This window comes from Macaca thibetana, chromosome 12, assembly GCF_024542745.1.
Source record: "Macaca thibetana thibetana isolate TM-01 chromosome 12, ASM2454274v1, whole genome shotgun sequence".
Lineage (NCBI taxonomy): Eukaryota > Metazoa > Chordata > Mammalia > Primates > Cercopithecidae > Macaca > Macaca thibetana.
The window spans coordinates 6,512,609-6,537,951 of record NC_065589.1 but is presented as its reverse complement, the minus strand read 5'-3'; the positions used below and the strand labels follow the sequence as shown (position 1 = coordinate 6,537,951).

The 25,343-nt window shown below is 50.1% G+C and overlaps 1 protein-coding gene across 5 annotated transcripts in view; it reads left to right on the top strand.

The window, feature by feature from the left end:
• Nucleotides 1-25,343, top strand: part of AGAP1 (ArfGAP with GTPase domain, ankyrin repeat and PH domain 1) — a 469,017-nt gene that overhangs the window by 431,522 nt on the left and 12,152 nt on the right. The window lies entirely within an intron of this gene.

The window sequence follows — 25,343 nt, the reverse complement described above, 5'->3', positions numbered from 1 at the left end:
AAAAAAAATTTTTAAAAAAGCCAAAAGAGCTGAGAGCTGAGAATATATATATATATATTGCTCACTGCAACCTCCACCTCTAGGGATCCAGCAAACCTCCCACTTCAGCCTCCTGAGTAGTTGCAAATATAGGCACAGACTGCCACGACCAGCTAGTTTTTGTATTTTTTGTAGAGCCCAGGCTTCACTGTGTTGTTCAGGCTGGTCTTGATCTCCTGGATTCAAGCGATCCTCCCATCTTGACCTCCCAAAGCACTGGGATTACAGGCATGAGCACTGCACCCAGTGAGATCTGGAGAAATTTTATCTTTCACAAATGCAGATGTTCATTTATTGAAGAAATTTCATGAAATTTGTGGACTGTATATAAATGCATACAGAATGAATTTCCACATACCCAAAACTATGAAAAAGCCTGGCACAGAAGAGGAAAAAATTGATCGGGGCAACAGTGGCTCATGCCTGTAATCCTAAAACTTTGGGAAGCCAAGGCAGGCAGATCACTTGAGTCCAGGAGTTCGAGACCAGCCTAGGCATCATAGCGAGACCCCGTCTCTACCAAAAAAAAAAAAAAAATTAGCCGGGTGTAATGGTGTGTGCCTGTGGTCCCAGCTACTCTTGAGGGTGAGATAGGAGGAGCAGTTGAGCCCGGGAGGTCCAGGCTGCAGTGAGCCCTGATCAAGCCATTGTACTTTAGCCTTGGTGAGAGTGAGACACTGTCTCAAAAAAGGTTGGGGGGTGGGGGCAGGGCAGGCGTGGTAGCTGACTCAGCCTGTAATTCCAACACTTTGGGAGGCCAAGGCGGGTGGATTGCTTGAGCTGAGGAGTTCAAGACCAGCCAGGGAACTGTGGTGAAACCCCCTCTCTACAAAAAATTTAAAAATTAGCCAGGTGTGGTTGCCTGTGCCTGTGGTCCCGACTACTTGGGAGGCTGAAGTGGGAGGATCACTGGAGCCCAGAAAATCAAGGCTGCAGTGAGCCATGATCATGCCACTGCATTCCAGCCTGGTTGACAGACTTGGACCCTGTCTTGGCTGGGCACAGTGGCTCATGTGTGTAATCCCAGCACTGTGGGAGGCTGAGGCCAGAGGATCACTTGAGCACAGGAGTTTGAGACCAGCCTAGGCAACATAGTGACATGCCTTCTCTGTAAAATAAAAAAAGATTACAAATATGAAAAAAAGACTCTCTTAAAAAAATACATAAAAAGGAAAATGTAACAGGAAATTCTCATGTTGGCAGATGTTGACATGGGCACAGTGCTTACAGTGTTGTGGTAAATGTACTTTGATGGAGTCAAGTTTGCAAAAAATGCATAAAACTAATTAGAATAATGCTGACAATGTAAAATTGTGGAAAAAACTTTTAAGAAATTTGACATATTAAAAAGTATATTAGTTTAGGGATAGATTATGGGTAGTTGCACAGAGATAGTCCGTAAGAGCTGGCCACCTTTCACGATCATTATATTCTTGAGTTTTGCATCATGGCACATAGCTGCTTTTTTCCTTTTAGGATGTGACTCTCTGTAGAGAATAAGTTCACATTCATTTTCTGTGCGACGCTGCTCTTTTGGAAATTCTTCTGTGATTCAGGGTTTGCCAACATGAGTTATTTCCCATTACATTTCCCCAGCTTCTGTGCCATACTTCTTCATTGTTTTGGGTACTTGGAAATCCATTCTGCATTCACTGAGATACAAACCACAGATCTGGTAGAAGCAGTACTGGTGATGGAACAGCAATGCTGTATATCTTACTCTACCGTGTGCATAGTTATTGTTGAACCAGTAGGTAACTTCACTGGCTTCTTCACCCAAATGTGACTTTTCTCATTAAAAGCTCCTGGAATGTCGGCCAGGCGCAGTGGCTCACGCCTGTAATCCCATCGCTTTGGGAGGCCAAGGCGGGCGAAGCCCTGAGGTTGGGAGTTTGAGACCAGCCTGGCCAACATGGTGAAACACCCATCTCTACTAAAATACAAAAATTAGCTGGGCGTGGTGGTGCGCGCCTGTAATCCCAACTACTGGGAAGCTGAGGCGAGAGAATCCCTTGAACCTGGGAGGCAGAGGTTGCAGTGAGCCAAGATCACACTACTGCACTCTGGCTTGGGGAGCAGAGTGAGACTCCATCTCAAAAGAAATAAAAACCGCTCCTGGAATGTCGTCAGTTAGATGGAATGCCAATGCAGACAAATGATGCAGTTTTATTATTTTTTTTATTTTTTATTTTTTTGAGACAGAGTCTCGCTGTTGTCACCCAGGCAGGAGTGCAGTGGCACGATCTCGTCTCACTGCAACCTCCACCTCCCCGGTTCAAGTGATTCTTCTGCCTCAGCCTCCTGAGTAGCTGGGATTACAGGTGCCTGCCACCACGCCCAGCTAATTTTTTGTATTTTTTTTTAGTAGAGATGGGGTTTCGCCGGGTTGGCCAGGCTGGTCTCGAGCTCCCGACCTCAAGTGATCCACCTCGGCCTCCCAAAATGCTGAGATTACAGGCGTGAGCCACCCCGCAGGGCCAAATGAAGCAGTTTTAAACCCAAGTTTCATCCTTCCAGTATCACCTGGCCAATCCTCTCATCTGACTTCTTTACCAAATGCATTGTGCTGAATGGAAAAAAACAAAGTTTATTGGTAATATCTTGAAATTCACTGTCAGAAGCCCTGATGGCACCAATTCCAAATCTGTCGCTGTGGTTTGGGACTCAGGTGAAATCTATTTCCTCCTGCAAAGTCCCTCAAATCTTCAAATAAGCGTTTATAATAAAATGCTGTACTTTTTTCAGTATTTGGGATTATGGTGTTTGGAATTGTGTCTTTCAGGAGTATGATCCTAACCCATGATAGGTAAACCCATGATAGGTAAAAAGGTATCAATTTTAAGTTCTTTGGCTAAATGTGGGCCTTCAAAATATGGGCTTGCAACTTGACTCATACTGTGGTGTCTGTCTGAGGGAGCAAAGGAGTACCCAGAGTCTGGATTTTTTAATTGTGATGAAATATACCTAACATAAAATTTATCCTAACCTTTTTTTTTTTTTTTTTGGAGAAGGAGTCTTGCTCTGTCGCCAGGCTGGAGTGCAGTGGCACGATCTCCGTTCACTACAACCTTTGCCTCCCAGGTTCAAGCGATTCCCCTGCCTCAGCCTCCTGAGTAGCTGGAACTACAGGCATGCGCCACCACGCCCAGCTAAGTTTTTGTATTTTAGTAGAAATGGGTTTTGGCCATGTTGACCAGGCTGGTCTCAGCTAGGTGTGGTGGCTCATGCCTGGAATGCTGGCACTTTGCGAGGCCAAGGTGGGTGGATCACGAGGTTAGGACATCTTAACCAATTTTAAGTGGGCAGTTCAGTGGTGCTCAGTACGTTGACATTGCTGCACAACCATCACCACCATACATCTCCAGAACTTTTCCATTATCCCAAACTGAAACTTTGTACCTATGAAATACAAACTCCCACATCCCCTGGCCCCTGGCCCCCGCCATTCTTCTCTCCTTCTCTATGAAATGACGACTCCCAGCACCTCCTGTGAGTGGAATCCTATAGTGTGTGTCTTTTGTGCCTGACTTACTTCACTAGCAGAGTGTCCTCCAGGTTCATCATGTTGTAGCAGATATTAGAATTTCTGTCCCTGAATATTAGAATATGCAGCCTTTAAGAAAGCTGAATGCTATTCCATTGTGTGGGTAGACCACATTTTGCTTATCTAAACTTTTGTCAATGAACACTTGTGTTTCTTCCACATCTTAGCTATTGGGAAGAATACTGCTGTGAACGTGGACATACCAATGTCTACTTCAGTCCCTGCTTTCGATTCTTTTGGGTATATACCTAGAAGTGAAATTGCTGGACTATACACTAATTCCATGCTGAACTGTCATACCATTTTTTCAGATTCTGAATGTTTTATTCATTTAAAATAATGTTGGGCCAGGTGCGGGGGCTCACACCTGTAATCCCAGCACTTTGGGAGGCCTAGGGGGAATACATGAGGTCAGGAGTTCAAGACCAGCCTGGGCAACATGATGAAACTTCTTCTTTACTAAAAATACAAAAATCAGCTGGGCGTAGTGGCGCACGCCTGTAATCCCAGCTACTTGGGAGGCGGAGACACAAGAACCACTTGAACCCAGGAGGCAGAGGTCGTAGTGAGCCGAGACTGCACCACTGCAATCCAGCCTGGGTGACACAGCAAGACTCTGATGCAAAAATAAATTAATTAAATTAAAATGTTGGCTGACTTAATGAAATCCCTTTTTTTTTTTTCTTCTTTTTTTTAGATCAACGGGGTTTTGGGTCTTGCTCTCCTGCCCAGGCTGGAGTGCGGCACCACAAACATAGCTCGCTGCCGCTTCTAACTCCTGGGCTCAAGCAGTCCCCCACATCAGTCTCCCAAGTAGCTGGGACTACAGGCATGCAGCACCATACCCAGCTAATTTTTTTTTAATTTTTATAGAGACAAGGTCTCTTGTTGACCAGGCTGATCCCAAACCCTTGGCTTCGAGTGATCTTGCCACGTGAGCCTCCCTAAGTGCTGGAATGACAGGTGTTAGCCCGCCTGGCCCTAAAAGCCTTTTCTAAAGGCCTCCAACCATCCTAGTGCGTAAGGACAGAGGAAGGAGGCTAGGCCTAGGAGCAGACTAACCCACCTCCCCAGAGCAGCAGCCACAGGTAGGCTGCTGGGCACGGACTTCACTGCAAGGACGCACGGGGGGATGGGGCTTCCCAGTTAAGTCAGGTTTCAAAATGTATTTGGGGAATAGAAATAGGGTGCTTGGTTCTTAATTTTGCAGAATTCAGGACATTAAATAAGTCATTCACTGTCAACCATCATTTCAAAAAAAGGACATTTTATAGGGAGGCCATAACATCAGAATTGCCCTACAAATTCAAAAATCTAGCTTTCTGAAAACCTCACTATATGGTTTTATATTGTTTCTCAGAAGACTTGGTGATATCTTTGCCACCACCGACAGCTGAAAGCAGCTGGGCTCTCCAGGATCAGCTAGAGAATTTGGGGCCCATTTAAATAATTATCAAGAATTTGAGGCTGGGCGCGGTGGCTCACACCTGTAATCCCAGCACTTTGGGAGGCTGAGACAGGTGGATCACCTGAGGTCAGGAGTTCAAGACCAGCTTAACCAATATGGTGAAACCCTATCTCTATTAAAAATACAAAAATTACCCAAGCATGGTGGCATGCGCCTGTAATCCCAGCTACCCAGGAGGCTAAGACAGAGAATTGGTCGAACCCAGGAGGCAGAGGTTCCAGTGAGCCGAGATCGTGCCACTGCACTCCAGCCTGGGCAACAGAGCAAGACTCCATCTCAAAAAAAAATAAAAAAGAATTTCAAGGTGGTAACAGCAGAACCGAGCATGGGCCACTTCTGAGCACAGGGCCCTGTGCAACCGTAGAGACCCACGCCCATGCAGCCAGCCTTGGGCTAACAGAGCCCCGAGGCCCCCTCCATGCCCCTCTTCTAGGGTTCCTTCCCCACCAAGAAGCTCAGCAGAAAGTTTTGATTTTTGCTGTATGAAAGTCAATGACATTGAGCAAGTTAAACTCTGTGTCGATTGTAGAAAATAAAACATCTGACCAGTTTCTGCCTCCTGATCCCATTAGTGATAGGTTTGGTGGTTTTAATGAAAGAATTTCACTTAGCTTGTTAAATAATAATGCTTTCCTTACTCTAGAGAATTAATTTATGTGTTCGTGATGAATCGTTCTCATCAGCTCTCCAGCTACACAGCCAAACTTAGGGGGGAAAAAAAACCTAGTGGATGTGTAGATTTGACTCTGATATTTGTATTATTTTTAAAGTTAAGATTAGTTGAGGCCGGATGCAGTGGCTCACACCTGTAATCCCAGCATTTTGGGTGGCCAAGGCAGGCAGATCACTTGAGATCAGGAGTTCAAGATCAGCCTGGCCAACATGGTGAAACCTCATCTCTACTAAAAGTACAAAAAAGATTAGCCGGACGTGGTGTGGTGCACGCCCGTTGTCCCAGCTACTTGGGAGGCTGAGGCACAAGAATCGCTTAAGCCCAGGAAGCGGAGGCTGCAGTGAGCCGAGATCACATCACTGCACTCCAACCTGGGCAACACAGTGAGGTTCCGTCTCAAGAAAAAAAAATTAGTTGAGAAAGAAAAGCCAGGTATTGTACATTTGTTGGGTTTTCTCTGAAAGCGCCATCCAGTCTATAATAAAATTCCAGTCGTCATTACCCTGGATGGAATTCATCTTGGCTGGTGTGAGTGGCTTCATGCCAGGCAACCCCATTGCAAAGAATGTGAGTGTCAGCCAGGCTGACGCAGGGATCCGCAGACCCAGGCCCCTCATTCCGTCAGCTGCTTTCAGCGTGTTTCCATGTTTTCATATTTTGAAAAAAGTCAAAATGCAAATTAATTTTCAATGTATTTCCCTTTGGTTATTCCCCACTCCCATGCCTGTCCTGTCTTAGAATCTGTGTGGTTGTTGGTACTGCTGTTTGGCCGTTGTAACTGTTGTAAGCCCGTACCGCAAGCAGATTAAAAGGAATACCACATTAAGAAGACTCCTTATTGTTCCAAAGCAAGAGTCCTCTGTCTTTAAAAAATAATATTACCACAGGCTGCAGTTCTTACAGCCGCCTGGCAGTTTTTATTGGAAGCCTGCTTGGAGTTCTCTGCAACTTTTTCCAAACGTGTCGCCGTGTCATAGCCTGCGACCTTCTCTTTCTCGGGTTTGACAACCACTTAGCCAACAAGTCACTGAGAAGCCACCGGCCTGTGCTGTGCCCTCTGCAGTCACTCCAGCCTGTCCCTGGCTCTCCCGTGTGAGAAGAGCCTTGGCCGTTCCTCTCCCCGGTGTTTAAAGGGCCTCAGTACACGTATGGCAAGGGCTCGCATCCACTTTACAGTATCCCGAGCAGAGGAAAAGGGCCATTTCTCTTCCCTTATCTGTTTATGATGCGATATGTTCCAAAGCGGATCACATCAGCCACTGTTACGGTGAACTTAATTCGCTGTGATGGGGGCTGCTACCACCAGGGCCGCCGTGCGCTTCATGCCACATTATGCGGAGTGTAGAACTGCCTCACCCCACTGGCTCCGGCTCCCTCTCACTGAGCATACATTTATCGGGATTTATGCTTTAAAACAGTAGTTCACATGTTTTCTGATGGTGAAGTACAGAAACTTCCACTTTGTGTGTGACTACCATGGCTTAGCTATGTTTCTGTGCAGACACACGCACACAGTTTCCAAATGAATTCACAAACTTCCCTTATAAAACTTCCTTTGAGGCCGGGCACGGTGGCTCATGCCTATAATCTCAGCACTTTGGGAGGCTGAGGCGGGCAGATCTCTTGAGGCCAGGAGTTCGAGACCAGCCTGGCCAGCATGGTGAAACCCTGTCTCTACTAAAAATACAAAAATTAGCGGAGTATGGTGGCTTATGCCTGTAATCCGAGCTACTCAGGAGACTGAGGCAGGAGAATCACTTGAACCCAGGATGAGGAGGTTGCAGTGAGCTGAGATCGCGTCATTGTACTCCAGCCCGGGCAACAGAGTAAGACTCTGAAAAAAAAAAAAAAAAACTTCCTTTGAGCAGAATAATAAAGTTGCCTGTGTTAAATGCCAAGTAGGTAAAATACGTCTGCAAGTGGAGAATGGCAGGAAGGGGCTCAGAGACACAAAGAGACTTTGCAAGTTAAGGGGGTGTCACTGGCAATTTTCCCTGCAAACGTTCCGTGTTTTGTTGTGTTGTTTTTACAACAGATTAGAAAATGGTGGGGAAATAGTAAAATTAAAAAGATCTCGGCTGCTTCTGGAACATTCTGGATGTTTTGCCTTTCACTAATAGTGTAACCTTTTTTTCAAAAGTCATTTTCCTAAAAGTTAGACTTCAAAATGGCTTTCTGTTCCCCCACCGCAAGCCCCCGCCCCACCTTTTGGCTCTGCCTATCCCCTCCCCTCCGGGGTTTCTGCCCACCCCCCACCCCCAGGCCTGGCCTTCTGGGTGCCACATCTCCAACGCCTGCCCCATTAACAGACTCCCAGAAGACACAGCCCTCAGCATAGCACCTCTTCCTGCTCCAGACAGCACGTCTGGACAACACAGTCATGGAGGGGTCTCCCTCACCAAAACCAGCACCTCTGTCCCGTTCCATCCTCTGGCCTCATCTCTGCCCACTGCCTCCCAGAAAAAGGAAAAATCTCTACACCAAGGTCACTGGTCAGTCACCCCGCGTGCCAGGCTCTGCTGTTTCCAAAGTAATGGTCCCACCCACTGGTCACAAGCCCTGAGCACCCAGTTCGGGGCATGTTAGCCCCCAAGGGGGCAGCTGGGCTGGCTGGTCCTCATTTTGTTCACAACCTGTGCAGTCCGACCCTGCTGGGCCACTCCCCACCCCCCACCTCAGCACAGGCTCCATCTTTTTCTCCTGGGTCCCTTGTTTCTTTCTTTCTTTCTTTCTTTTTGTTTTTCCTCTGAGACAGAGTCTTGCTCTATTGTCCAGAGCCAGAGTGCAGTGATGCGATCTCAGCTCACTGTAACCTCCGCCTCCTGGGTTCAAGCAGTTCTCCTGCCTCAGCCTCCCTGGGATTATAGGCACCCACCACCATGCCTGGCCAAATTTTTGTATTTAGTAGAGACAGGGTTTCACCATGTTGGTCAGGCTGGTCTCGAACTCCTGACCTCATGATCTGCCCACCTCGGCCTCTGAAAGTGCTGGTATTACAGGCGTGAGCCATGTGCCCAGCCTCTCCTGGACCCCTTCTAAGCACCCCGCCATCCTCCCTGGCTTCTGTCCCCACCCTGCCCTTGTGCGTTTACCAAGGGCTAACCCAGGCATTGAGCCACACGCATAACCGCCTTGCATCCTTACTGTATCCCTGAGATGTGGAGAGTTTTATCCCCTTTTTTGCAGATAGGGAAACTGAATATTCGAACCCAGGCCTGCAGCAATGTGAAACCTTAGGTACTTCCCACTTGCATTTAGGTGGGGGGCCTTGGGCAGTGGGTCTGCCCCTCCCTCTCTGCAAGGCGGGAGGCCTGTGTAAAGGCCTGCGAGAAGAGGCTGAGGGCCCGTGCCAGCAGCCGGGGCGCTGATAGGGCCAGGCCTGTGGGCTGCTGTAGAGACACACCACCAGGCCAGGCTGACACGGGCAGTTCCAGTTTCCCAAGGCAGTCCAGCCTCCAGCACCCGATCCTGTTCCATCCCCAGTGCCCTCTGGCTGCGCAGGACTAAGAAGTCCCCCAGCTGTGCTCCTAGACAGGTGGAGACTTCAGTCCCGCAGCCTCATCAAACGACTCCGCATCAGGGATGGATCCTGCCCCTCCACCAGCACCTGTGCTGTCTGCCACTCACAAAAATCCTTGTCCCTTCTCTGATTCCTGGTGGCACAGGGCTGTGAGGGTCAGGACCATCATCAGAATCCCTTACAAAGCCACAGCCCTCTCGCCTCTTAGAGAATCCAACTTGGGTTACAAAGACGAGTGTGTACAGGTCAGGTGCGGTGGCTCACGCCTGTAATCCCAGCACTTTGGGAGGCCAAGGTGGGTAGATCACAAGGTCAGGAGTTCAAGACCAGCTTGGCCAATGTGATGAAACCCCATCTCTACTAAAAATACAAAAATTAGCTGGGCGTGGTGGTGCATGCCTGTAATCCCAGCTACTTGGGAGGCTGAGGCAGGAGAATCACTTGAACTGGGACCCGGGAGGTGGAGGTAGCAGTGAGCCCAAGACCATGCCACTGCACTGCAGCCTGGGCTACAGAGTGAGACTCTGTCTCAAAAAAAAAAAAAAAAGTACTAGCAGCATGCACAGAGAGCCCTCGAGGTACCAGAGCAGAGCTGTGGATGCCCGTCTCAGCCTGTGCCCGTAGCTCTGACTGCATTTCACCAACTCCACCCTGGCAGGTTAGCATCAGGACAGACAGGCTATGAAGGAAGATGAAGCTGAGTTCCTTCCGTCTGTCTCAGTGAGAGAAGGCACGGCCCTCACCCAGGGGAGCAGAGATCAGGGCTGACTTTCCAAGCCAGCAAGACATGCGTTCGGGCTACCTGCAAGGAAAAGCAGTTAGATTCAAGCAAAGTGGTGAATTGGTCTGAATGGAAAAATCCAAAACATCCCACTCACCTGTTTTGAAATGAAGAACCTGGCGTGCACACAGTCTTGAGTCAACTTCAGTTTTAACATGATAGCCAGGTAGGGGTGAAAGATGGGACGGGCAGGGGGACCAAGGACAGAGAGGAAGACAGAGGCTCTGTGAGCTCTGCCTGCTGTGACAAAATACACAACAGACATGTATTCCTCACACTTCTGAGGGCTGGGAAGTCCACGATCAAGGTGTTGGCTGATTTGTTTCTGGTGAGGGGCCTCCTCCTGGCTTATAGACAGATGCGTCTTGCAGTGTCCTCATGTGGAAGAGAGAGGAGAGGGCATCTCTCTTGCATCTCTTTTTTTGTGTGTGTGAGACGCCATCACTCAGGCTGGAGTGCAGTGGCTCAAACTCGGCTCACTGCAACCTCCGCCTCCTGGGTTCACACCATTCTCCCGCCTCAGCCTCCCGAGTAGCTGGGACTACAGGCGCCCACCACCACACCCGGCTAATTTTGTTTTTGTATTTTTAGTAGAGACAGGGTTTCACCATGTTAGCCAGAATGGTCTCCATCTCCTGACCTTGTGATCCACCCACCTTGGCCTCCCAAAGTGCTGGGATTACAGGCGTGTGCCACTGCGCCCGGCCCCTCTTGTGCCTCTTCTTATAAGGGTGAGAATCCCATTCATGGGGGTCTACTCTCCTGACCTAATCACCTCCCAGAGGTCCTGTCTCCAAACACCATCACATGGGGGGTTAGGGCTTCAGCGAGTGACTTTCGGGAGCACGCACACACCAGCGCTCCTGTTGCCCCTCCCAGGGACACCTTGCACTGCAGCAAATCACTGTTTTCCGGCTGCCCTTGGCTGGCTGACTGGCAGCCTTTGGGGCCGGGCCCTGGGCATCAGGATGCCTGCTCTGTTTGCCAGTTTCAAAGCACATACTGGAATCAGTGTGGCTGGAGCTGGAGAGGACCTTGGTTTTAGAACTTTGATTGAAGCCTAAGGAGCTTTGATCCATCTGCAGAGCAGCAGTGGCCAAGCCTCTCTTGGCCTTTCCTAGCATGTCATCCAAACCAGAGTGGGAAGCAGATGTCCATACGCAGCTCGCCAGAGCCGGCCTAAGGAGGGTTAATGTGCAGGCACTGTGGCAGGGCACAGGGCGTGGGACCCCAGGGCACCTGTGTGCCACCCGGGCTGTTGTGTGTGTGACTCGGCCAGCCCCTGCCCTTTGTGTGATGGACACTGCACTTCTTCCAGCCTTGTGGCATCCCAAGTAGGCAGTGAAAAGCTTCGAGAAGGGTGGGCTCGGCGGGGCATGCTATGATTCCAGGGACCCGAGAATTCACGTAAGCCAGTTCTTTCATTCTGGGATGGATCTCCCATGAATGCAGTTGGAGAAAGCAGCTGGGGTCACACACAGCCAGCTGGTGGGCAGGGCTGTCTGCAGGCCATGGGCTCATTTTCCCACCTGTGTTAGTCATGGTGCTGGTGGCAGCAGGATGGGGTCTGCAGGTCTCGCGGGAGTAGGCCGGGAGGAGCAGGCAAGGTCCGGCTTCACGATGGGGACCCAGGAGAGAGGGCCGCAAGAACCTCTTCTGCTTCCTTGCCCAACTGCAATCTCACAGAGTGTGCTGGGCCCCGTGGAGGTGCCTGAAGTCTACGAGGGGGTGGCTGCCCTGGCCTATGGTGCATTTTACAGATGTGTCAACATGGCAAGCTGGGCCAAGGCCGTCCTGGGAGGAGGCTCAATGAGAGAGCACCCTGGGTGGGGTCTGTACCTGCTGTGCAGGCCTTTTGCTGGCAGCTCTCTGTTCCTGAGGGGCAGCAGCTGCCTTCTGTCCTGTCTTTACCCCCCCCCAGCGGATTCTCCTACAGGACCTCACACTTCAGAGGCAGCAGGCCTTGAATCATTGAGCCTCTCTAGAGGGAAACTGAGGCCTGGAAGAGGGGGGCTGCCCAGGGCCCCACAGCCAACCATGGCCCTGCCCAAAGAGGCCTGGGTCCCTCCTCCTCTGTGCTGGGTGCTTCTTGAGCGCTTGGCACATCTACACACCAAACAGGCCCTTGGGCCTGAGCTGGCTGAGTTCACTAGCTAGCCTCACGCATCCTCCCTCGCAGGCTGCTGTGGGCTGCTGGCCCGGTCCCACGTGTCCTAGGTGCCTGCTTTCATGATTCCTCGGATAGTCTCCATAGTTTGCCTCAAAACTCTAGAAGAATGAGGCTGCATTGGCACTGTGACTTGTATCCAGGAATATTATCCTGCTCAGGCTGGTCAGGTTCTCAACAGGCAGGGAGGGTTGGGAGTGCCCAGTGGCTAATGACAGCAAAGCCACGAGTGCACCAAGTCTCAACCTGAACCTCAGGCGAAGGTTTGGGGACAAGACCAAGCTCACCTCCCGGTAACTGGCCCTCCCCTTGCCCCAGTCCCTTCTGGAACAACACAGGCTGTGCCAGCCTGCACAGGGCAGTGCAGAATCAGGAAAACCTGGCTGGGGCCAGAGCACCCGGGCACATCCTCGCTCTCCTGGGCCACCTGGGGCCCGCACCTGCCGGGGATCCGCCAGCCCCCACACCTGCGGCCGGGCACATTTAACTGTGACTTGCAGAAGTAATAAGCCTAATATGGTTGACTTTATTTAATTAATAATGATCCTCTTCTGTTCCTCTGTGCTCATAAAACACCCTGCAGGTTGGCAAAAACACTCATAATATTGATCAGAAGTCAGGCGGGATATTTATTTTGTCTTTGCCCCACAAGCATAAATCCTTGTCCACTGACTCCTGCTCCCCGTGTGTGGGATTTACAGTGGCCAGCTTCTTAAAAGCATTCAGTAATTAAGGAATAAATATCCATTGGCCTTTGTGGGCTGTGCTCCGTCCCTCCGCCTGACCCCCTAGCAACGAGGCTCGGGGAGAAGGCATGCATGCAAGGGGGAGGCAGCTGTCAGCGCCCCTCGCAGTGGGCCGGGGTCTTCCCCTGCCGAGAGAGGAAGCCCCTCTCTTTTCCTCACATATTGTTCCAGCCCCCTCTTCCATGCCTCCCCTCCCAGTTCCTGTTTTGCTTGAGGCAGGAAGCACTCTGGAAATTCCTTGCTGCTAGCCTTCTTTTCTCTTCTTCCTCTGCCCTTCCTCTCCTCCTCTGTCAGTTTCAACACCAGGGGGGCGGGTCCCCTCCAGTGCCTGCTCCTTACCCCCAGGGTGTTCCTCCATGCCAGCCCCCTCTGCTACAGAATCTCCTTGAATATCACTGCCCAACTCCTCTCCCACCTGTTGGCGGGGGCAGGGGAAGATGTTTCCAAAGGGAAGACTGTGACAAGTGGCAGGCACACATACACAAATTCTTTTGGCCTTTTCACACTGGAAGAGAGGAGGTTCCAATAAAAATGAACACATTAGACTCGACCTGGAGTGCACTTTCGGGAAAGGCTCTTGCTCAGTGTTTTATAGACGTGCTGAGAAAGCCACATTTGTGAGATTCGAAGGCTGAGGATGAAACCACCAAGAGACCGTTTTTATAGCATCCCAGAGCGCCCCAGGCCTGCCACACACAGCGGCCCCTGTGAGGACCAAGGCGGGCGTCTGGCTGCCCACTCCCTTGTCTGTGTCCTGTTCATCTCCCAGCCCCTGCCACAAGACAGCGCTGAAAGGCAGTCAGAAGCTTTGTGGTTATTTGCTTAAAACTTTCTTTTCTGGGAATCCAACCCATTAACCTTATTACCCCTTGGCAATGTGCTGACGCTTCCCTGCCAGGACCAAAACACAGCTGATGGTGGCTGTGTGAGACTGCATCTTTGTAGCTCTCAAATGCATGAGGAACAGAGGATGGGGCATTGCGGGAAGACAGTGTTTCTCTCTGAAGGCAGTTGTGTGTAGGTGTGACTCTCCCTGCGCTCTCCAGCTGTCCCCAGAGGTCTTGGTCTACGCTTTGCTCATCGCTGACAAGGATTTGCCAGTGCATAAATGACACTGCCACTAGCAGTGACCAAGGTCACCTCTGGGACTCAGCTGCCTGGTCAGCCTCACCCTCCCCCCCCCCGAGTACCTCCTACCTGGGCAGCACTTCTGTTTTGGGTACTGGTATCTATATGACTTGCCTTTTCCTTTTAGTGATCTTTGTCTTCATTCTAAAATTCCATGAATTATTAATCTTGGTAATTATTATAAATATTTATTATTATAAATTATAGATAGTTTTGATAGGGAAGAAGAGGAGGAAGGAAAAACTGAGATGATCTAGATCCATGCATCCTCTGTAATAGCAGAAGTGTTCTCAATCGGCAGCCGTGGAGACGTCCTAGTCGGCGGCAGTGTCGGTGCTCTAGACCGGCAGCCATGGAGACGTCCTAGTCGGCGGCAGTGTCGGTGCTCTAGACGGGCAGCCATGGAGACGTCCTAGTCGGCGGCAGTGTCGGTGCTCTAGACCGGCAGCCATGGAGATGTCCTAGTCGGCGGCAGTGTCGGTACTCTAGACCGGCAGCTGTGGCGGCAGTGTCGGTGCTCTAGACGGGCAGCCATGGAGATGTCCTAGTCGGCGGCAGTGTCGGTGCTCTAGACCGGCAGCCATGGAGATGTCCTAGTCGGCGGCAGTGTCGGTGCTCTAGACCGGCAGCTGTGAAAATGTTCTGGAATCGAGCAGCCCAAGGTGGCAGCTGCCAACCACATATTTATGTCAAGCACTTGAAATGTGTCTAAAGGAACTGTGTTTTTAATGTTATTTTGTTTCAATTAATTCACATCTACACCCACGGGCAGCTTATAGCTGCCCCATTGGGGGGCACATCTCTAGATTCTTTCTCTGAAGCAAACCCTACCTAACCCTTCGCCAAAGACCAGAACCAAATGTTGAGATGGCCAAAGGGAGAGAGTGAGAGTGGAGCTGTGGATCCACCTAGACTCTTGAAGCCCAGGTGGTGGCTGTGCAGATGGGAAGAAGTTTCCTAATTTGGGAGGCATCAGATCCCTGAGCAAGAGGTCAGGCAGTGCCAGGGCAGCCGGTCTGTCAGGTGTCCCAGCTGGGAGTCCTGGGCAGTGTGCTGTATCACTGTCCTCCTCCTCTAAGATGCGGGTAAGAACATGACCTTCCTCACTAGGTGTTGTCAGAATTAAATCAGGTAATTGTGCAAAAGCTTCAGCCTGGGCTGGGTGCAGTGACTCACACCTGTCATCCCAGCACTTTGGGAGGCCAAGGTGGGAGGATTGCTTGAGGCCAGGAGTTCAAGACCAGCCTGGGCAACCCTGGTGGAGCCACTGCACTCCAACCTGGGCAACAGAGAGAGACCCTGTCTCCAAAAAAGACCCCCTTCTCTACAAAAAAATTAAAAATTAGCTGGGCATGGTGATGCACACCTGTAGTTCCACCTACCTAGGAGGCTGAGGCAGGAGGATCACTTGATCCCAGGAGTTCCAGACTGCAGTGGGCTGTGATTGCGCCACTGCACTCTAGTCTGGGTGATAAAGCAAGACCCTGTCTCAAAATACAAAAAAGCCTCAAGTCAGTGGTTGGCACATCACAAATACTTGATAAGCATTGGCTGTGAACATTACTGATACTTTTCCTAGTCTGTGTAACAGAGTTTGTCTATTTTAATAGTGACTCTACATTATATAAATATATGTCCATGATCAGTCACCTAAAACCCACCATTTGGCTCAGGTAGCATTGTAAATAAAGATGGAGAAATTATGCAGAAAGGCCTATGTTCATTATTGTCTTAGTCCTCTGGGGCTGCTGTAACAAAATACTTAGATGGGGTAATTTATACACAAAAGGAGTGTCTTGCTGATGGTTCTGGAGGCTGGAAAGTCCGAGACAGAGGCCCCGGCAGATTCGGTGTCTGGTGAGGGCTCCGTCTCTGCTTCATGGAGAATACCTCATTGCCGCGTCCTCATGTGGTAGAAGAGGCAAACCAGCTTCCTCAGGCCTCTTTTGTAGGAGCCCTAAATCCCATGTATGAGGGCAGGGCCATCATCAACTAGTCACCTCCCAAAGGCCCTCCCTCTTAATAACATCACCTTGGGGAGTTAGGATTTCAGCAGAGGGATTTGGGGTGACACAAACACATAGCAGTGATAAAAGAGCAGACTTTGTTGATAAATCCGTGCAGGGAAGGCACCCTCACTGCAACATTTCCAGTCACTGGAATGAGAAAGGGCTGATCCCAGCTGAGCATGGTGGTGCATGCCTGTAGGCCCAGCTATTCAGGAGACTGAGGTGGGAGGATTGCTGGAATCCCAACCTGGGCAATATAGCAAGACCCCTATCTCTACAAAACAAAAAAACAAAAAGCGAGGCATGGTGGCACACATCTGTAGTCACAGCTGCTCAAGAGACTGAGGTAGGAGGATCGCTTGGGCCCAAAGCAGTCTAGCCTGCTCGAACCCAGCCTGGTCTACATAGCAAGAGCCTATCTTTAAAAAAAAAAAAAGAAAGAAAGAAAGAAAAAAGAAGAAGACCGGGCACTGTGTCTCAACACTTGTAACCCCAGCACAAAGCAGGTGGATCACTTGAGTCCAGGAGTTTGAGACCAGCCTGGGCAACATGGTGAAACCCCATCTCTACAAAAAGTACAAAAAATTAGCCAAGCATGGTGGTATACACCTGTATTCCCAGCTGCTTTGGAGGCTGAGTTGACAGAACTGCTTGAGCCCAGGCGTTTGAGGCTATAGTGAGCCCTGGTCAAGCCACTGCACTCCAGCCTGGGTGACAGTGAGACCCTATCTCAAAAAGAAGAAGAAGAAGAAGAAGAAAGGGTCCATCCCAGTATCGGGCAGCATGAAGTGCCGGGAACACACAGACCTGCCCGTGGCATCCCCCAGTCACTTGAGGACAGATAAACCATCACAGTTGGTTGTTGCTTTTTCATTGGAGTCATCGACAGTGTTGTCACGCGAATGGTCTTGCTCAGGTACATTCTCCAGTGGGCACTGCAGTGAGGGCTCCCATGTGGTCTTCCCTCGGGCTTTTACCCCAGGACCTGTAACCGCAAGACAGAGCCCGGTGCAGCCTGCATGTGATGATTGGCCCCCACCCTGAGTCCTTGCCACAGAGCTTGAAATGAAGACTCTCTGGAGGCCAGGTGTGGTGGCTCACACCTGTAATCCCAGCATTTTGGGAGGCCGAAGAGGGTGGATCACCTGAGGCCCATAGTTTGAGACCAGCCTGGCCAACATGGCAAAACCCCATCTCTACTAAAAATACAAAGATTAGGCGGACATGGTGGCACATGCCTGTAATCCCAGCTACTCAGGAGGCCGAGGCAGGAGAATTGCTTGAGCCCAGGAGGTAGAGGTTGTAGTGAGCCAAGATAGTGCCACTGCCCTCCAGCCTGGGTGGCACAGCAAGCAAGACTCCATCTCAAAAAAAAAAAAAAAAAGAGAAAGAAAAGCTCTCTCTTCCCCCAACACTGACTTGCACATTTTCTTTTGTAAACACAAATGCTTCTCTCCATCCCCCATCCCCTCCCTCCTGATGTGTTATTGACTCTGCCTTGATTCTGTTGTCACTGGATTGGCTGGCATGCTGTCTGTGCAGCACCTGCTTTCTGTTTGCAGGTTCTGGGAGTTGTATGACGCTGGGCAAACTGGGAGCGGCGTGAGCATCCCGGCCCAAGCTCGGGCTCAGGAGTCGGGAGTCGGCACTCACTTGCACACGCACACGCACACGCACACGCACAGAAGGCTCTCCCGCTCTCTCAGTCGGCACGCACACTCACACGTACATGCACAGGAGGCTCTCCCGCTCTCTCAGGCTGGTCCCTGGGCAGGTTGAAGGCGGCTTAGCATCCATCTTTTTCCAGAGAAGAGAACTTTGGCCCTCCCAGGTGCTAGCCGGCCACCTCATGGCTCCAGGCCTGTCCTAAAGGTGGGGACCAGATTGGGAGCCTCCCTGCTTCTGCTCTGCAGCCCCGTCTGGCCTGAATGGTGTAAAATTCCCTGGGTCTTTCTTTCCTTCTTGCTCTGTTTCAAGGAAGGAAAAGCCGGGTCTGTCAGTTCTAGGCTCTCCACTCCTTCTCCCCTTTTGAAACTTGCAGTAAAATCAACCTTCTCTTCTTTCCTGCAGCCTTTCTTTTTTCCTGTGATTTCCCAAAATATGGCCACCACTCTGCCGTCACGTGTCCATCTTGTTCCACATTTGATATGGAGTTTGTTTGTTTGTTTGTCTGTTTTTGATACTGAGTCTCTTTCTGTTGCCCAGGCTGGAGTGCAGTGGTGTGATCTTGGCTCACGCAACCTCCACCTCCCGGGTTCAAGCAATTCTCTGCCTCAGCCACCCGAGTAGCTGGGATTACAGGCGTCCACCACCACACCTGGCTAATTTTTGTATTTTTAGTAGAGATGGGATTTTACCATGTTGGCCAGGCTGGTCTTGAACTCCTGACCTCGTGATCCACCCACTTCAGCCTCCCAAAGTGCTGGGATTACAGGCCTGAGCCACCATGCCCGGCTAGAGTTTGTTTTTTAAATGTGTATATGCTCGGGGGTCCTCTTAAGAGTCTGGTGTTACCAGGAATGATCAATAAAGTCAGTTACTGTCATCCTTATCCCGACACTAAGTGCTCTGGTTACATGGAGATTACACCTTGCCAGCTGAGTCATGCGGTGGATTTGGCGTGGCGGGCACTAAGTATGCGGGTTGCAGGTGGGGAGTGTCCAAGATAATTGTCTTTGGGGTGGACACAGGAAAGCCACCTTGGCCAAGTCACCACCCCTCAAAGTCAGGTGCAGCAAAGCCCATCAGGCAGCAATGCTAGAGTATCTGTCTCTGAGCTATCAGACCCCGAAAAAACCAGAGGGTTCATGGCTCCTGTGACCTACCCAGTGATTCCTATGTCCTATGCTCAGTGCCTGGCTGTCCTTGTAGATGGCTTCCTGACATGGCCCAGAGAGAGGTAAAGAGCCACCTACAAAAGAGGTCTTCTTTTAGGCAGGAGGAAAAGCAAATATAAAATACGATGGCGCCTTAAATGTACCTTTTCTTTTCATTTTGGGGATTGTGTCACTGCCTTTCTTCCGCTGAGTCGCCCATTCCCTCATTTTCCCTCGCTCTCCTGCGGTTGATTTATTTAAAGGTGTGTCAGCACCGCATCAAATGAGGAACTGGGCCCCCTCCTTTCTGCTGACGGCCGGCCGCGCCAATAATTCATTTTTTAGCTCATTAGCTAACGGAGGCTGTGAGCAGTGGTCCTCCTGGGGATTGGAATGAGGGGAGGTGATCTACTGCCGGCTGCCTGCTCTTGAACTGGCCTTCCTTGGGGAAAATGAAAGGCTCAGCCAAGACAAGCCAGGGATCCCGGAAGTAGAATCGCGGCCTCCGAGTGACCATCTGAGTCTGTGTGTGCTTTGACGTCGTGGCTTCTTAGGGCAAATGCCTCTAGACGGAATATTCTCATCGAGAAGAAGCCATTGTCAGCATGTCCCTCGGTCACATGTGGCCTGTGTTTGCAGACGCTAGTGAGAAAGATGAAGGATGCTATCCAGAGTATGCGTCAGCTCAGGCTGCCATAATAACGTAATACACACCAGTGGCTTAAGTGCAGGACATTCACGTCTCACAGTTCTGGAGGCTGGAAGTCCGGGGTCAGGGTGCCCAGAGGGTTGGTTCTGGTGAGACCTCTCTCCCTGGCTCAGACGGTGCCTTCTCCCTGTGTCCTGCCTTTCCTCCAGGTGCGCTCAGAGTGGGGGAGACGTCGCCAGTGTCTCGTCCTCTTATACAGGTATCTGGGTTATTGAATTAGGGCTGTACCTTTATAGCGTCATTTAACCTTGATTCTCTCCCTGAGGATCCCATCTCCACATACAGCAACATTGAGGGTTAAGGCTTCAGCATGTGAATTTTGTGGGACACGACTCATCCTCTAACATCCAAGAAGCCTTTAAACATCTCAAGGCTATGGGGCAGGAGCCAACCAGATGTTGCTCCTGCAACTCTGACAGCTATGAGGTCATTTAAACCAGCCAAACTCCTTTCCCCGGAGTCTCAGGATCCTCTGCACCCTGGGGGGAGCTCACAAGATGCCAGCAGGCTTGGCAAGGCCTCTGGCCAAGAGCGGCCCCCGTACCATGCTGAGCATGAGGACTTGCGTGAAGCTCGTATGTACACACAGCTGTGATTTAGAAGCCTTCCGCACCCAGCAGGCCTTCAGTACCCAAGGCCCTGTGCCACTGGCACTTCCCCTACACGTGCCACTTCCACTGGTGAGCTCCTGTTGCTCACATAATGTTGAATTATCAGAGAGGTTCTCTTCGATCATAACCACAGCCGCTGTTTGCAGGGGAACCGCTGTGGCCATGGTGTCATCCAAATGCGTGATCCCAAATCCCAAAACAGCCCTGCCTGGTGTAGATGTCACTGTCCCCATTTGACAGATGAGGAAAGGAGGGTCCAAGAAGTTATTAGAAAGGTGAACATCTGCACCACTAAGTCGAAAAAAGCAGGCACGCAAGCCACAATCTCTCTAGTGCTTAAGAGTAAGCCTGTGAGCCCAGTATTGGTGGGGAGTTTTGCTTTTCCTGCCTTTGGGCCTTGCAGAAAGTGCAGGGAGCTAAGCTTTGCCCCTGGTATCAGGATGGGAGCATCCATAGGAGGTGGGCTTCAAGTCACAGCAGGGGACTGACATGCGTGAGGTTGCTGAAGTAGCACCCAAAAAAACCCAGCGCCCTTGTCTGAGTCCTGTTTTCATACTAGTTAAATTTCAGCTGCTAACAAGAATCACGTCTGATGCAGACACAAAGCCCAGTGACTGCCCCTAGCTGCCTGATCACCTCCTAGTGTCCAAAAAACACTGAAATATTGCAGTCCCAAAGGACTCAGAAGTCAGCATTGAAAGCTTCTGTGTTGCTTTTTCTTTTCTTTTCTTTTCTTTTCTTTAAACAGACTCTTGCTCTGTCACCCACGCTGGAGTGCAGTGGCGCAATCTTGACTCACTGCAGCCTCCACCTCCTAGATCCAAGCGATTCTCCTGCCTCAGCCTCCTGAGTAGCTGAGACTACAGGTGTGCCACCACGTCAGGCTGATTTTTGTATTTTTAGTAGAGATGGGTTTTCACTATGTTGGCCAGGCTGGTCTCGAACTCTGGACCTCGGGTGGCCTGCCCAGCCTCGGCCTCCCAGAATGCTGGGATTACAGGCATGAGCCACCGCACCTGGCTGAAAATTGTTTTGGAAATGGAGTTTCACTCTTGTTGCCCAGGCTGGAGTGCAATGGCGCAATCTCGGCTCACTGCATCCTCCACCCTCCTGGGTTCAAGCGATTCTCCTGCATCAGCCTCCCGAGTAGCTGGGATTACAGGTGCACGCCACCACCCCCGGCTATTTTGTATTTTTAGTAGAGACAGGGTTTCTCCATGTTGGCCAGGCTGGTCTCGAACTCCTGACCTCAAGAAGTCCACCCGCCTCAGCCCCCCAAATTGCTGGGATTACAAGCGTAAGCCACCACAGCCAGCCATAGGTAAGTTCTTTAGTGGTGATTTGTGAGATTTTGGTGCCCGAGCAGTATACATTGTACCCTATTTGTAGTCTTTTATCCCTCGCCCCCCTCCCACTCTTCTCCCCAAGTCCCCAAAGTCCATTGTATCATTCTTATGCCTTTTGTGTCCCCATAGCTTAGCCCTCACATATCAGTGAGAACATACGACGTTTAGCTTTCCATTCTTGAGTTACTTTCCTTAGAATAATAGTCTCCACTCTCATTGGAGGTCACTGCAAATGCTGTTCACCCATTCCTTTTTATAGCTGTGTAGTATTCCATCGTATATATATATACCACAGTTTCTTTATCCACTTGTTGATTGATGGCCATTTGGGTTGGTTCCACAATTTTGCAGTTGTGAATTGTGCTGCTATAAACGTGTGTGTAAGTATCTTTTTCATGTAATGACTTCTTTTCCTCTGGGTGGATACAATAGTGTGATTGCTGGATCAAATGGTAGTTCTACTTTTAGTTCTTTAAGGAATCTTCACACTGTTTACCATAGCAGCTGTACGAGTTTACGTTCCCACCAGCAGCATGGAAGTGTTCCCTGTACACCACATCCACACCAACATCTACTGTTTTTTTATTTTTTTTTTATTATGGCCATTCTTGAAGGATTAAGGTGGTATCAACAATCCTGATTTTTGTTTGTTTGTTTGTTTGAGACAGAGTTTCAGGCTGTCTGGAGTGCAGTGGTGCAATCTCGGCTCACTGCAAGCTCCGCCTCCCAGGTTCACGCCATTCTCCTGCCTCAGCCTCCTAAGTAGCTGGGACTACAGGCGCCCGCCACCGCGCCCGGCTAATTTTTTTTTTTTTTTTTTTTTTTTTTTTTTTTTTTTTTTTTTTTAGTAGAGACAGGGTTTCACCGTGTTAGCCAGGATGGTCTCCATCTCCTGACCTCGTGATCCGCCCACCTCGGCCTCCCAAAGTGCTGGGATTACAGGCGTGAGCCACCGGGCCTGGCCAACAATCCTGATTTTTAAAAGTAAAGAACAGCTCATTCAAATGTGTATCAGCTTGTCAGTTCAGATGAGGTTGCCTGTGGGGTGAGATGGGAGGACAAAGAATCACTCCAGCAGTTCCGGGGGAGAACATACTGACACAGGGAAGGGTTCAGGAGCTGTAGGTTTGTACTCATTCTTTGGCTGGGGTGTTCGAATATTAAAAAGAAATTGAATAATTGCAGTTAGCACTGTAGCTACTGTGTTAAGTTATCTGGTTTATCCCTGGGTGATTTGGCAATGGCTATTAAAATCAATCGGATTTGATTTTAATAGTTGTGATTTTAATGCCTACCAAAAAATGAGAGTTAGCAAATTGGAACTGGAAAGTCTGGACATATCCTTCCCCGTCATCCCTTTTCATTTAATTCACGTTTTGCTCCTTCTCTTTTGTGATTTATGAAAGGCATCAACACATGTTTAATACATTTTCAATAAGGGCTTTAAAACAGTATCAGAAGCACTTCTTTTTGTCTGTCTCCTGAACCCATATTTCCCAGACATTGTCAGTGCTTTTGTGCTTGTGTTTTTGCCCGAGTGGGGTGCGGGGGCTGCCTCCGCTGCATTTGTGGGGGCTGGTGTCAGTTCTCAGCTGTAGCCAAGTGTTTGTCCTGGAAATCTCCAAATGAAAAGAGTCGGGGGTCACTCTGGGGTCACTCCCATGTACCAGGAAGTGAAGCAAAACTAATCCAGATTTACTCCTGGAAGAATTTGTTTGCCTAAGTATTTAAAAACAGATTAGGGCTAACCCGACACTAGATCACTAGGTGCAATGTAAACACGGGTAAAAGGTGTAAACAAGGCCTTTCCTCTGTACTTCGGAAGCAGAAATGTCATGGGTAATGAGTTTTCTTTCTAGACTTTCGCGGAGGCCCTGAGTGATTTCTCCGTGTCGTTTGTAGCTGTGTACTCTGATTATTCCCCTGGAGAAACCTGAATTTTGGAGAGGGCAATTGTGAATCAGCACGTTATTAAAGTCTCTGTGGGTAACTGCAGTGCCTTCTTACATGTAGGGCTTTTCTTTCCTTTTTCTTACTTTTTTTTTTTTTTTTTTTTTTTGAGACAGGGTCTCATTCTGTCACCCAGGTTGGAGTGCAGTGGTGCAGTCTTGGCTCACTGCAACCTCTGCCTCCCGGGTTCAAGCGATTCTCCTACCTCGGCCTCCCGAGTAGCTGGGATTACAGACACCTGCCACCACACCGGCTAATTTTTGTATTTTTTGTAGAGACAGGGTTTCACCATGTTGGCCAAGCTGGTCTCAAACTCCTGACCTCAGGTGATCCACCCACCTCGGCCTCCCAAAGTGCTGGGATTACAGGCGTGAGCCACCGCGCCCGGCCTCTTTTCTTTGTCATACTCATCAAAAAGGCAGGCAGGGAGCACTTCCCTGGCTGGGCTCTGCTCCTGGGATCCTTGTAAAATTTCAAGAGCTGCTTGTAAAATCTCACATTGTTCTTTGTAAATTTCTTGTCCCCCACCGCCCCACCTTTTTTCCCCCCTCTAGCAGTGCTACAGAGTCTTTGAGTTTTCAGTATCTCTTACACTCTTTTTTAAGAAACCAGAAACCATCGTGAGTAGCCAGAGGACAGGAGCTGCTCGCCTGGGGTCCTTCCTTTGGGTCAGCGTCAACATGTCTTACTGTCGGTTTCCTCTTCTATTTCTTGAGCTTCTCATCTCGTCCTGTCCTCTCCTTCTCAGCCCTCCCCACAGATGGGTAGCAGGGTCCCCATCCTCTGTAGACCCCCCAGGAGAAGACCACCACGTATTACACTGGCCAGCTCAGGCAGCCCCATCTTAGCCAGGTTGTGATGCTGGGGGCGGGCAGGCACCAGCATCATCTGCTCCCCACACCACCGACCCCATGCACCCCCTCCCCAGCTTCGTCCTCTCCTCTGCCTCTGGGCTCAGCTCTGGCTTCTGGGAGCTACTTGCCTGTTTCCCAGGCCCTGGAACAGTTTCCCTCAGAACACCCAACCGTTCTTTGTCATTTAAGGAATTCCTGACATTCTGTCCTTTCCACTTAAGTGTTTCCCAAGTATCTGGAGATTCCAAAAGCTGCATCTCCCTTCTAAACCTCCTCATTGGAGTCTGCCCTCTCCTGCTTGAGTCTGTTGCCATGTTTTCTTCAGCTGAAAGGGTTTAGAAAACCTGGGAAGTCCACACACACACACACCCTATTTCGGAGTTTGGAGCTAAGACCACATGGGCACCCCCAGGTGTGGGGAGCGCACTGGCTGTCCCGTTCCCCCACCCCCCAGCTTCAGCCAAGTGTCCTATAGTCCTGACTACAGCCCTGCTTACAGTAAAACAGCTCTCGGCCCCGGAGACCTTGCTTCCATCGTGCCGGTCCCAGGCAGTAGGGTGGCTTCCCCTGTGTGTCGGCGTGTGAGAGCCACTGATCACTTGATAGTTTTCTTTCCAAGGACAGATTCTGCACTAAAAGTGACAGAAACAAAGAGCACCAAGACAGCATATGAGCCTGAGATCAGCGGCTCTCACACCTTGGGCCCATTGGAATCCCCTGCAGGGCTTGTTAAAACACTCCTAGAGGTTCGGATTCAGGGGGTCTGGGGCTGACCTGAGAACCTGCATTTCTGGGCTGATGCTGCTGGTGAGGATACTGTTTTGTGAAGGTGGATAAACCTTTCCTCCAGGGAGCTTTGTGCCGAGTGAGGACCTTTGCTTTCTGTGATTTCACTTCCCTCTCGGCTCCTCCCGACCACATGGGGCGGGTGCTTGCAGCCTGTGTTCTCGGGCCTGATCGTGACCGCACCTGTCTGGTGGCT